The following is a 14376-nucleotide window of genomic DNA, read 5'->3' as shown; positions in this document are numbered from 1 at the left end:
AAGTTGTGGTTATGATTCATTTTAGTAAAAGTTATGATTTTACTACAAGAAGTTATGATTTGTCATGGTGAATCATAATAAAAAAATGTTACGATTCAAATGTTATGATAATTGATTAGAAATAACAATATTTGTTAGGAAAAGTCTACAATGTGCACCTTATAAAAGGGCATATGATATGCACTTATTGTATGGTCCATATCGTGCCACATCATAAAAAATGACCTGCTAAACTGGTCATGTAATATGTAGGAACCCACATTTTACGTCTTAATCATGTTCATGAGCATCTGTATGATTGTGGCTTGTTAAGCTTGCATGTGTATGTTTGTGACTTGTTCTGCTTAAGTGAATGAGATCCATGTCTTGTTTTGATGCCTTGGTGATTTGTCTAAGTGTTGTGTGCTTGCCTTGCTCCTTCCTTGATGTGAAACCTAGGTCACGCCTTGCCTAAGTTATGATTAGCCGATGTTATGCCAAGCCTAGGTTACGTTACGCCTAGACCATTCCGAGCCGAGGTCATCCTCAGCCTAGAAGTATCTTGGAACCCCTTTGTTGACCTCCATCCTTGCTTCGACTCATTGGCCGAGATGTTACTTTTGCACCCAAGTGATCTCGTCCTGGAGTGGTATGACCTAGACCGAGGTGTGGCACATCTAGGCCAAGGTGTGGCACAGCTTAGTTAAGAGTTGTCCTTCCTAGCCGAGGTCATTGTCACCTTAGTTGTCGAAGCCCTTTTATTAGCCGATGTCATTGCCTCGTCAGAGAGCCCATACCGCTTTACTTGTTGAACACCCTTTCGCCATGCTTTGTCTGGTCTGTCAGCCACCTTTTCAGGGACAACCCAACCAGTCGCCGCCACGTGTCCCCGCTGAGGGTTAACCCCAGAACCGGGTAAGGGAAACTATCATTTGGTATCATAACCTTGCCTTTTAGAGAGAGAAGCTCTAGGAGAAAGAGGAAGTTTTAGAGTGAGAAAGTAAGTCTTCAAGCTTGATTCCAAGAGATCGAAGCGTTAGATTCGTGTATTGAGGTTAGATCCTTGGCTTACTCTTGTTGTTCCTTGTGTTTATCTAGCTACATTGCACGATCGAACCTATTCTGCACGTCATGCATTAATTTGAAACTGATTTTAGAAAGAGAAAATAATGTTCATACGTTCTTGAAGAAAAAAAGTATTGTTTTAATCCGGAAGTGTAACGCCCTCAAAATAACAACATTAAACCCATCAATAAAGATATGCATTGATATGTAAAAGTTCCACATTCTTCCATTTATTAGAGTTTCATTACAAAAGTATTACATGTTAATAACAAAAGCAAATGCCCTATGGGTTTACAGCTTTCCAAGTTAACACTTGGTTACAACAAAAGAGTACTAACTCATTTACACATTAAGCCCTTGGCTTGAATTACATGTAATACATCAAAAAGTATAACGACAAAAGTATGTCCGCCTCTAGCCTCCCAAGCTATGTCCTTGGAGGTGGCATGCTACCTGTACCTGAAAATGATATTCCTATATAGGGTGAGCCACAGCCCAGTAGAAATACACTAAACCAACCATGAACAATGACTAAAAGATTTGCAATTGATAGATGGCCAACACTGATACATTCACATAAATCACATATTTATGTCATACGACTTATGAGTCCAAGTTACTTTTCATTTTCCCCTTTTCAACAGATAAGCATGTTAGCACTATCCACATTCTCAACAGATATGTATAAAAACTATATCCCACATTCACAGATAAGCATATAAGCTATATCCACACTCTCAACAGATATGTATAACAACAATATCCCATATTCACAGATAAGCATATAAGCTATATCCACACTTCACAAAGATGAGCATATAAGCTCTATCTTCACTTCTCTAGACAAGCATATGAGCTGTATCTACGGAGTTCATCCCCTATCTTCTCCCAACACTATCCGGTTTAGAGGTACATCCCCTATCTTCCCCTAAACCGCGGAGTACATCCCCATCTCCTCCTCTACACATAACGTATACAAACACATTGGTTCTATATACAATCACTCAATACATACAGTTAATGTATTCTATCAACCGTCAAATTCCATGACACATTCCATTGATTAGTTTCCGTTTGCCTAATCATCATGCATTGTCTACAACAATCACGACTATCCTCCACCGATAGCCCAAAGCAGTTATCTCTAAACAGAAAATAAATGCACAATGGATATTCAATCAACATTTCATTTCCTCATTTCTCACAATTAATTATCCCAATTAATCAAACAATGTAATTAGGTCATTATCCATAATTGACATTTCAACCCTTAGGTCCCATTTTCACCAATGATTCAACATTTATTCCCTTTCTCTATGCCAAACATGCATCTAGGTTTATTATGAATAAAACCCCAACTTTTGTAAAATGACACAAAAGCCCCAAACTTTCACCAAATTACCAAACCAACCCCAACATCTCAAAATACTAAAATTTAAAGACAAAATCCATAGAGAGGAGTAGGATATTCCTACCTCGAGGTTTGAGCCAAAAAGGAGATGAAGACTCGAAGATCAACGTGCTCCAAATCCAAACTTTTTCAGATTAAGTCGAAGCTCTCAACGCCCTCTATCTTTTTAACAAAGGCCCTAGGCTAGATTCACACTCTAGGGAGATCAAATCTTAGAGAGAGTGTAAGTTTAGAGAGAGAGAGTCTCGGATCTAGGGTTTGAAAGAAAAAGAAAGTGAAAAACTGATGTTCAAAAATGCTACTGTCCGCTGATATAAAACACGCTCGCTCGAGCGAAGCCTTTGTCGCTCAAGCGACCAGACACAGAAAACTCTCGCTCGAGCCAAGAAGTTCTCGCTCGAGCCGAAAACTCAGAAGTGCGCTCGAGCGAAAGAATGCTCGCTCGAGCTAACAACTCAAACCCTCAGGTCTGCCACCAGCACGCTCGAGCGACAGACTTCTCGCTCGAGCGAAGAACAAACCAGACCGCTCGAGCGAAGAAAACTCGCTCGAGCCAAGAAATGCAACTCTCAGGTCCAGAACCAGACGCAATCGCTCGCTCGAGCGAAGCCACTCTGGCTCGATCCACCAAACACGAACTCAACTCTCGCTCGAGCGACCAACTCCTCGCTCGAGCGAAGGTCCAAAAATTTGGGCAGCAGCACTAGGCTCCCAAACACAACCAACCTGTAACAAACCTGCCCAACACATCCTATAACTCAATATACAAAGTAAAGAGGATGCAAACAAGATAATAAACAACTACCAACATTCGGACACATGTCCGGATCACTGTACAACAAGGGTAAACCCGGGATCGCTATAACCTCCACCCCTTAAAGAATTTCGTCCCCGAAATTAAGCACAAGTTTTCAAAAACAAGTTTTTCTCCATTTTAAACAATGTTACATTTTAACATTCAACAATTCGACCCATTACCGGTCATCCCATCCCCTTAACAAGAGGCATTTCACAATATGTAAACAACATATGTACTTTCAACATGCATCAACATTACGCATTATCTTTCCAATTTCAACAATATATTCAACATATATAGTGTTACATTCAACTTCCATATGAGGCAAGTTCAAAAACATACTTCCAATAAACCAAAACATTTTCAATGTTTCACAACTTAAGACATATATAAAAGCTCTTAAGTTCCACAATAGTTCAAAATTTAAATACAAGATTACATATCAACAAACAAGTCCGGATATTTTTCTTGGACTTCTAACTCACGTTCCCAAGTGGCTTCCTCCACTCCGTGATGTTTCCACAAGACTTTCACCAAAGGAATGGTCTTGCCACGCAGGACCTGATCCCGCATATCCAAGACCCGAACCGGTCTCTCCTCATACGAGGCATCCTCACCTACCTCTAAATCGGTCCAATCCAACACATGTGATGGATCTGGCTCATACTTCCGAAGCATACTCACATGAAACACGTCATGAACTCCGGACAACTGCGGCGGTAAGGCTAACCGATAAGCAACCTCGCCAATCCTCTCAAGGATCTCAAAAGGACCAATAAACCGAGGGGATAACTTCCCACTCTTCCCAAACCTCATCAAGCCTCGCCTAGGTGATATCTTCAGAAAGACATGATCACCTACCTCAAACGCCAAAGGCCTCCTTCTACGGTCGGCATAACTCTTTTGTCGACTCTGGGCTGTAACAAGCCTCCTACGGATAAGCTCAACTTTCTCCGTCGTCTCCCTAACCAACTCCGGACCCAACAAAGGTGCATCACCCACCTCGGCCCAACAAACTGGAGACCTACACAGTCGGCCATACAAGGCCTCAAACGGTGCCATACCGATGCTAGACTGAAAACTGTTGTTGTAGGCAAACTCTACCAATGACAAGTGCCTCTCCCACGTCCCACTGAAGTCCAGGACACAACCCCGAAGCATATCCTCGAGGATCTGGATAGTACGCTCGGACTACCCGTCAGTCTGAGGATGATAGGCCGTACTAAAGGTCAACTTAGTGCCCAAGGCACTCTGCAAGCTCTGCCACAACCTAGCAGTAAAACGAGGATCTCTATCTGAGACGATCGTCACTGGGACCCCGTGCAATCTCAGTATGTCCCGAATATACAAGTCGGCAAGATGATCTACCGAATCTCTCACGCGCATAGGAATAAAGTGCGCCGACTTAGTCAACCGGTCTACAACCACCCAAATAGCATCACTACCCCGCTGAGTCCTCGGAAGACCTACAACGAAGTCCATAGTGACATGCTCCCACTTCCACTCGGCAATAGGCAAGGGTTGCAACAAACCCGCTGGCCTCTGATGCTCGGCCTTCACTTGCTGGCAAGTAAGGCACTTCGATACGAAAACAGCCACATCTCTCTTCATACCCCGCCACCAAAACTGGCGACCCAAATCCTGATACATCTTAGTACCTCCCAGATGCACCGCAAGGCGCGAATGGTGAAACTCTCGGAGTACTTCCTCACGGCAAGACTCCGGTACAAACAAACGGTCTCGGTATCTCACACTCAGGTCGGGATACACCGTCAAACCCTTCTCAACTGTCCCACTGGAGATCTTCTCTCGGAGGGATTCTACCTCAAGGTCACCTCTCTATGCCTCTAACACTCTAGTCACAAGTGTAGGCTGCGCAACAGCAGAAAACAAGGCCGCAGCCTCAACAGATTCGCCCAGTAGCAAATCAAACTCGCCAAGTGCTCCCAACATCTCCCATTCTCGGATGGCTATACTAGCTACATCACTAATGGATTTCCTACTAAGGGCATCAGCCACAACATTGGCCTTTCCCGGATGATAGTGTAACTCAAAATCATAATCCTCGATGAACTCCATCCATCTCCTCTGCCTCAAATTCAAGTCTCTCTGGGTAAACAGATACTTCAAACTCTTGTGGTCCGAGAACACCTCGAACTTCTCACCATAAAGGTAGTGCCTCCAGATTTTCAAGGCAAAGATCACTGCTGCTAACTCTAGGTCGTGTGTGGGGTAATTCTTCTCGTGTATTTTCAACTGACGTGAGCCATAAGCTACCACTTTCCCCTCTTGCATCAACACACAACCCAAACCCTCTCGTGAGGCATCACAATAAACCGCATAACCCAACCCTCTCTCCGGAATTACTAACACCGGAGCGGTGGTCAATCTAACTTTCAGCTCTTGGAACGACTTTTCAAGTCTCACTCCACACAAACTTGACTCCCTTCCGAGTCAGTCTAGTCAACGGTGACGCTAACCTGGAGAAATCTTTCACAAACCGACGGTAATACCCAGCTAATCCCAGAAAACTGCGGATCTCAAACACACTCTTAGGCTGTGCCCAATCTTGCACTGCCTCAACCTTGGATGTATCAACAGACACCCCTTCCCCGGATACCATGTGGCCTAAGAATTTGACTTCCCTCAGCCAGAACTCACACTTCCCAAACTTGGCATACAGCCTATGGGCTCTAAGTAACTCAAGCACCACTCTCAAGTGTGCCTCGTGCTCCTCCTCAGAAGGCGAATAGATAAGGATGTCGTCCACAAAAACGACTACAAACTGATCCAAGAATTCCCGGAAGATCCGGTTCATCAAGTCCATAAAGACTGCCGGTGCATTGGTAAGCCCGAATGGCATCACCAAAAACTCGTAATGGCCATACCGCGTACGGAATGCCGTCTTAGGAACATCCTCCTCCCTGACCCTCAACTGGTGGTAACCCGATCTCAAGTCTATCTTAGAGAAACAACGGGAACCCTTCAACTGGTCAAACAGGTCATCTATACGGGGCATAGGATACTTATTCTTAACCGTAGCACGATTCAACTTCCGGTAGTCAATACACAATCTCAAGGCACCATCTTTCTTTTTAACAAAGAGGGTCGGTGCTCCCCACGGCGAAACACTAGGGCGAACAAAGCCCTTATCTAGCAATTCCTGGAGCTGAACTTTCAACTCAACCAACTCTGCTGGAGCAAAACGGTAAGGTGCCATAGAAATCGGCGCCGTGCCGGGCACTAAATCAATAGAGAACTCTATCTCTCGGTGAGGTGGCAAATTAACAAGGTCTTCAGGAAAGACATCCGAATACTCAAAAACCACCCTCGGCAACACAAGCTGGGTCTCACCACTCTCACCACTCTCAAAGCTGGCAAGTAGACTACTAAGCTCACTTCGCCCTCGCGAATCATACCCCGGTGGCAACACACTACCAACCCGGTCTCCCAAGAAATGGAACCACTCCCCGCTCAAGGTACATAACGTGACCCTCTGGCGGTAGCAATCGATAACAGCCCGGTATGACGATAGCCAGTCCATACCCAAAATAACATCAAAACCCTTCATGGGCATGACAACAAACGGAAAAGGAAGCCTATAGTCGGCGACCTCTATATCACATCCTCTAACACCCTGTTTCAGGATCAACTCACCACCCAAAGGCGATACCACACAAATAGGAGATGCTAACTGTGCTAACTCCAAATCCAAAACAGATGCAAATGCAGCAGATACAAAAGAATGAGATGCACCCGTGTCAATCAACACATTAGCAACCGAGTTGTAAAACAGAAAAGTACCTCTCACTACCGATGGAGCCGGTACTAGATCCTGCGCGGTAACAGCATACACGCGCCCCGTAGGCCCTTGGTCCACCTGCTCACCCCTCGGAGCAAAAGACTGCTGCACAGACTGGGATGACGAAGCTCCCGGATTGGCCCTCGAGGCCTGCACAGACTGAGCTGGCTAAAAACCCTGCGTCTGCCTAGAACCAGACGCTCCCGAAGTGGCACTCAACTGCGGGCAAAACCTCTTCAGGTGCCCAGGCTGTCCACACTGATAACGAGACAAGGGCTGCCCCCTGCCCAAACTCTGACTCTGCAGTCTAGCTGAAGAAGAAGCAGCTCTCTGACCCCCACCCTTCTGCGGGCAAACTGAAACCTTGTGACCCAGCTGGCCACACTTGTAACAAGCAAACTCCCCCTGATTGCCTCTCCCCGAGCCTGCACTCGGCACTAGAAAGGTCGATCTAGAAACTGCTCCCTGAAACTGCTGAGGGTTATAACCCCTCTGTCTCCTGCCATCACCCTGACTATCCTGGCTCCTCTTGGAGCCCCTCTGTTCTTCCTCCTCTTCCTGCATCATAATTTCCATATGAGCAGCAGCATCTACCAGGTGTCTATACTCTCGGATATAAGACCCACCAACTCTCAACTTGAGGCCCCGCCTCAACTTCCGCTCAAACTCATAGCAACGGCGTTCCTCAGACGCCACCAGTTCAGGTGCAAACCTGGACAGACTGGTAAAAGTAGCCTCAAACTCGGCCACTGACAAGCCCTGCTGTTTAAGCCGGCTAAACTGGTCCCTCAGCTTCTCCCTAGCTGCTGCAGACAAAAACCTCTCCTGAAAAGCATTCACAAATGCCTCCCAAGTACCACCAACACAAGCCTTCTCGTACTTCCACCATTGACCCGCATCTCCCTTCAGTTGGAAGGATGCCAAGGTCACTTTCAGTGCTTCGTCCTCGATGCCAAGCATCTCGAACGTCTTACTCATTTGCTCTAGCCACTCATCAGCCTTCAGTGGCTCCTTCGGATCCCCGATAAACTCATCCAGATTAGACCGAAAAAACTCCCTCTTCAAGAAAGAAGGCCCTGCCTCAGCTGCCTGATTCCCACCTCTAAGAATACCCAAAGCTCCTGCTATCTCTCTGGCCAAGGCACCCATAGCCTGCTGACCTGCTGGCTCAGCCACATTGGCCTGGCCAACTCCCTCCTACACTGCCGGAATCTCACCCGGTAACGGTACTTCCTGCCTCGTAGGTCTACCACGCCTAGCACCTCTTCCTCGTCCTGACATCCTAATAAAGGTAATACAGAACGTTAGCACATTCACAAATGTGCCGAAACTAAACACCCACGTCCTAGTGCATGGACAACTGTAATTCACTCCACGTAAGCACATAAACACATAAGCACTTACGAATTTCATTTCCGGATAATGATAGTCCCGAGGCGTTACTAGAGTTCCGGTTAGAAACAGCATTGATCAAGTGCTTTTCCAACAAGACTCCCAGAAACCCAAGGATCCAATCAACATCCTAGAAACTAAATCCCATACCCACATAGTCACATAAGCATGTTATCAATTAAGCACAAAGCATATGACACTACTTCTAAGTCTCTATCAAGCGAGACAAATCCATTGTGATACTAATCACTTCCCGCGTACCCAAAGTATTCGAACCCGGTACGCTCTGATACCAAGTTGTAACGCCCTAAAAATAACAACATTAAACCCATCAATAAAGATATGCATTGATATGTAAAAGTTCTACATTCTTCTATTCATTAGAGTTTCATTACAAAAGTATTACATGTTAACAACAAAAGCAAATGCCCTATGGGCTTACAGCTTTCCAAGTTAACACTTGGTTACAACTAGGGGTGTGCGCGGTGCGGGTCGGTGCGGTTTGAGAGAAAAATAGAAACCGTATGGCGGGTGGCGGATTGATAAAAGTGTCACTAGAATTTGCCATTTTCCTTATCAAAAACCGGCGGTTCGGTTGGCAAATAATGGCGGATTTGCCTTGGCGGTTCGGGCGGATTGGCGGTTTATAAAAAATATAATTCAAATTACAAAACTTAAATCAAAGAGTAAAAAAAAGATGAGAGATACCGTGATGTTAAGCATCTTGAAAAGTGAATTGGAATCCAACTTTATTTTGGATTACTGACATCTTGAATTCCTCTCGAGCAGTAATGTAATACTATATTCTAAGGTATAGAACAACAAGCAAATTTAAGTAAAAAAGAATTTTTAGAATATTATAAAACATGATTTAATAGCGGTGCGGGTCGGTGCGGTTTGGAAGAAAAATAGAAACCGGCGGATTGATAAAAGTGTCACTAGAATTTGCCATTTTTCTTACCAAAAATCGGCGGTTCGATTGACAAATAATAACGAATTTGCCTTGGCGGTGCGGTTCGGTGCGGTTTTGGCGGTTTCGACGGTTTCGACGGTATTATGCACACCCCTAGTTACAACAAAAGAGTACTAACTCATTTACACATTAAGCCCTTGGCTTGAATTACATGTAATACATCAAAAAGTATAACGACAAAAGTATGTCCGCCTCTAACCTCCCAAGCTATGTCCTTGGAGGTGGCATGCTACCTGTACCTGAAAATGATATTCCTATATAGGGTGAGCCACAGCCCAGTAGAAATACACTAAACCAACCATGAACAATGACTAAAAGATTAGCAATTGATAGATGGCCAACACTGATACATTCACATAAATCACATATTTATGTCATACGACTTATGAGTCCAAGTTACTTTTCATTTTCCCTTTTTCAACAGATAAGCATGTTAGCACTATCCACATTCTCAACAGATATGTATAAAAACTATATCCCACATTCACAGATAAGCATATAAGCTATATCCACACTCTCAACAGATATGTATAACAACAATATCCCATATTCACAGATAAGCATATAAGCTATATCCACACTTCACAAAGATGAGCATATAAGCTCTATCTTCACTTCTCTAGACAAGCATATGAGCTGTATCTACGGAGTTCATCCCCTATTATAGCGACCTCGGTCTTTTCCCATTTGATTATAGTATCCGGACTTAGGTTCCGGTTATTCTGTCATTGAATAATTGTTGTTGTCGTCCTTTATTTTCTCATTAGGAGTTATAGGATGTGTTGGGCAGGTTTGTTTCAGGTTGGTTGGGTTCGTAAACCAAGTGTTGCTGTCCAGTTTTTGGGTTGGTCGCTCGAGCCAGGGTTTGGTCGCTCGAGCGAGGTTTGTATTTTGTGTCTTCTGGCTCGATCCAGATTTTCTTCGCTCGAGTGAGCGATTGCGTCTGGTATAGACCTGAGGGCAGTGCATATTCGCTCGAGCGAGAGAGGTGTATATTTTCGAGTTCCTTGCTCGAGCGAGCATTCTGTCGCTCGAGCGTGCTCCAGGGTTGCAGACCTGAAGCATTGCATTCTTGGCTCGAGCGAGCTTTTCTTCGCTCGAGCGAGCTTTTCTTGTGTCTGGTCGCTCGAGCGACCATGTATTCGCTCGAGCGAGCCTGTCCAGTTTATATACGCAGCAGCGGGTTTTGATCAGTCTTTTTCATCTTCTTTTTGATTCCAAACCCTAGGTCCAACTTCTCTCTCTCCCTACTCACCTTCTCTCTTAGGTTTGATCTATTTAGAGTGTGTTTCTACCCTAGTTGCTTTATTAAAAAGATAGAGGGAGTCGAGGGTTTTCATTTAATCTGAACATTTGGCGATTTGGAGCACATTGGTATTTGGGTATTCATCTCTGTCTTCTCCATTTGGGTTGTTTTCTTCGAGGTAGGGATTTCCTACTCCATTTTATAGGTTTTGTTCTAAGTTTTGGTATGTTGATATGTTGGGGTTACTTTGATAATTTTGGGAAAAACCCTAGTTGTATTAATTAATTAATTTGTATAATTAATTTAAGGGAATTGAGGAATTCATTGATTAAATGGTGTAGTTGGATAATTTAAATCACTCGCCTATTGAATTGTTGATATATTTATTTCCAAATCTAGAAATAACTGTTTTGGGCTATCGGTGGAGGATAGTCGTGATTGTTGTAGACATTGCATGTGGATTAGGGATAACTGAAACTAATCACATTGGTTGAGTCATTCATTTTGACTGCTGAATTAATACAGACATTATGTGTATTGATTGTGTGTTATATGTTATGTGTTTACATACATTGTTTTGTGTGGGAGGAGATAGGGGATGTACTCCACGGTTTAGGGAAAGATAGGGGATGGACCTCTAAACCGGATTTTGTTTGGGAGGAGATAGGGGATGGACTCCAATAGCATCACTTTTATGTGTGCTTATTTATATTGAAGTGTTTTTATTGATACAGCACTAAAATGTGTATCAAACTGGAAGTATGAAGTGTTTTGATTTGAGCTTGAGTCTCATTTGTTTGTTGACATTGGAAGAATGTGAATTTGATATATATAGTTCACTGTTGTAAGCTTGGCCAGGTTCTGAGTCATATTGATAATGTTGGAAAGTAAAACGTGTCTTAGACATTAATGTCATGAAAGTGTATAATGATGTAATTGATTATCTTGGTTAACCATCTATTGAATGTTATTGCTTTAATCAATGCTTATATTTGGTTTAGTATATTTCTACTGGGCTGTGGCTCACCCTATATGGGAACATCATTTTCAGGTTCAGGTGATAAGCTACCTCCAAGGACTTAGCTTGGAAGGGACTTGGATTTTGAAGACTATTTTCAGTTGTTTGTTTTTATTTGTTAGTACATGTAAACACTCAAGCCTAGGGCTTTATTTGGATTCGAGTTAGAACTCATACTTTTGTTGTCCAAGTGTTGGCTTGGAAAGATGTAAGCCTGTAGGGCATTTAATTTGAGGTTACATGTAATGCTTTTATTTAGTAAGACTCTGATGAATATTATAATGAAATGTTTCCTCTCTAACATTGCATGCTGATGATATATATAATTAATGGGTTTATTTTTTAGGGCGTTACACCTATCTTCTCCCAACACTATCCGGTTTAGAGGTACATCCCCCATCTCCTCCTCTACACGTAACGTATACAAACACATTGGTTCTATATACAATCACTCAATACATACAGTTAATGTATTCTATCAACCGTCAAATTCCATGACACATTCCATTGATTAGTTTCCGTTTGCCTAATCATCATGCATTGTCTACAACAATCACGACTATCCTCCACCGATAGCCTAAAGCAGTTATCTCTAAACAGAAAATAAATGCACAATGGATATTCAATCAACATTTCATTTCCTCATTTCTCACAATTAATTATCCCAATTAATCAAACAATGTAATTAGGTCATTATCCATAATTGACATTTCAACCCTTAGGTCCCATTTTCACCAATGATTCAACATTTATTCCCTTTCTCTATGCCAAACATGCATCTAGGTTTATTATGAATAAAACCCCAACTTTTGTAAAATGACACAAAAGCCCCAAACTTTCACCAAATTACCAAACCAACCCCAACATCTCAAAATACTAAAATTTAAAGACAAAATCCATAGAGAGGAGTAGGATATCCCTACCTCGAGGTTTGAGCCAAAAAGGAGATGAAGACTCGAAGATCAACGTGCTCCAAATCCAAACTTTTTCAGATTAAGTCGAAGCTCTCAACGCCCTCTATCTTTTTAACAAAGGCCCTAGGCTAGATTCACACTCTAGGGAGATCAAATCTTAGAGAGAGTATAAGTTTAGAGAGAGAGAGTCTCAGATCTAGGGTTTGAAAGAAAAAGAAAGTGAAAAACTGATGTTCAAAAACGCTACTGTCCGCTGATATAAAACACGCTCGCTCGAGCGAAGCCTTTGTCGCTCGAGCGACCAGACACAGAAAACTCTCGCTCGAGCCAAGAAGTTCTCGCTCGAGCCGAAAACTCAGAAGTGCGCTCGAGCGAAAGAATGCTCGCTCGAGCTAACAACTCAAACCCTCAGGTCTGCCACCAGCACGCTCGAGCGACAGACTTCTCGCTCGAGCGAAGAACAAACCAGACCGCTCGAGCAAAGAAAACTCGCTCGAGCCAAGAAATGCAACTCTCAGGTCCAGAACCAGACGCAATCGCTCGCTCGAGCGAAGCCACTCTGGCTCGATCCACCAGACACGAACTCAACTCTCGCTCGAGCAACCAACTCCTCGCTCGAGCGAAGGTCCAAAAATCTGGGCAGCAGCACTAGGCTCCCAAACACAACCAACCTGTAACAAACCTGCCCAACACATCCTATAACTCAATATACAAAGTAAAGAGGATGCAAACAAGATAATAAACAACTACCAACATTCGGACACATGTCCGGATCACTGTACAACAAGGGTAAACCCGGGATCGCTATAGGAAGCTTGCATAGAAAATCATGTTTTTGTGTTTATTTCCGCAAGAACTTCAAGTATGGGTACCCAGGTCCGTGTTTTCAAACTCGTAGCATGAAAATCCCAGATTTTGTAATAACGGGTTGTAAATGAGCATTCATATTCTTCATGTTTTCGTACTCATGTTCTTCATGATCATCAGCAGAGGGAAACCCAGAGTTTCCCGACCTCTTTTCCTTGCATGTGGCCCTCGGGCACACACCTCGGCAAGGAGATGTGGAACCTCGGCCTAGACCTGGTTAGTGCCCAGCATGTTTTTCCGAGATCATTGGTATACATATGAAACTTGTTTGGAAGTGCATTCAATAGGCTTTGCCATGTGTTTGTAGGACTTGGGCTTGTCTCGACCCCGACGTTTGAAGAACTATGTGAGTGGTATTTTTAATAAAGCTATGTTATACTTGTTTTGATAAATCTCGTTTTGCTTTGTTTTGATGAAAAGTATTTGATTTAGCATGAATGACTATCCCTATTTGTATATCAAGCACTATCTTGTTTTGATGACATGTCTTGAAAGTCCTTAGTGCCAGGGGACTATAATGCAACTGCACTCTTGTCTTGAAAGTCCTTAGTGCCAGGGGACTATAATGCAACTGCACTCTTGTCTTGACATGCCATCGCCCCTTGTAATATGTAGATGTTATTAACATCCAAGGAACTTGAAAGACCGGCAATGAACTTGATTTTTCCCTCTTGATTGTATAGTATGCTATGTATTGTTTTGAAAGAGACCCTGGATATCAATCATGCAAAACCTTTATTTCTAATATCATTCACTGAGTATCCAAGCTCACCCTCGCTATATATATGTAGGTGGTGAACGAGAAGGCAATGAGGCCTAGACGTAATGCCGATATGTTTTTGGGTGCATTGCCAACCTGTTTTGGGATTGAATTTTGTACCATCTTGAAGATCATGCTTCTTAGCTTATG

The sequence above is a fragment of the Camellia sinensis genome, chromosome 10 (assembly GCF_055761805.1).
Source record: "Camellia sinensis isolate YWXY chromosome 10, ASM5576180v1, whole genome shotgun sequence".
Taxonomy (NCBI): domain Eukaryota; kingdom Viridiplantae; phylum Streptophyta; class Magnoliopsida; order Ericales; family Theaceae; genus Camellia; species Camellia sinensis.
This window is presented reverse-complemented; position numbering follows the sequence as displayed.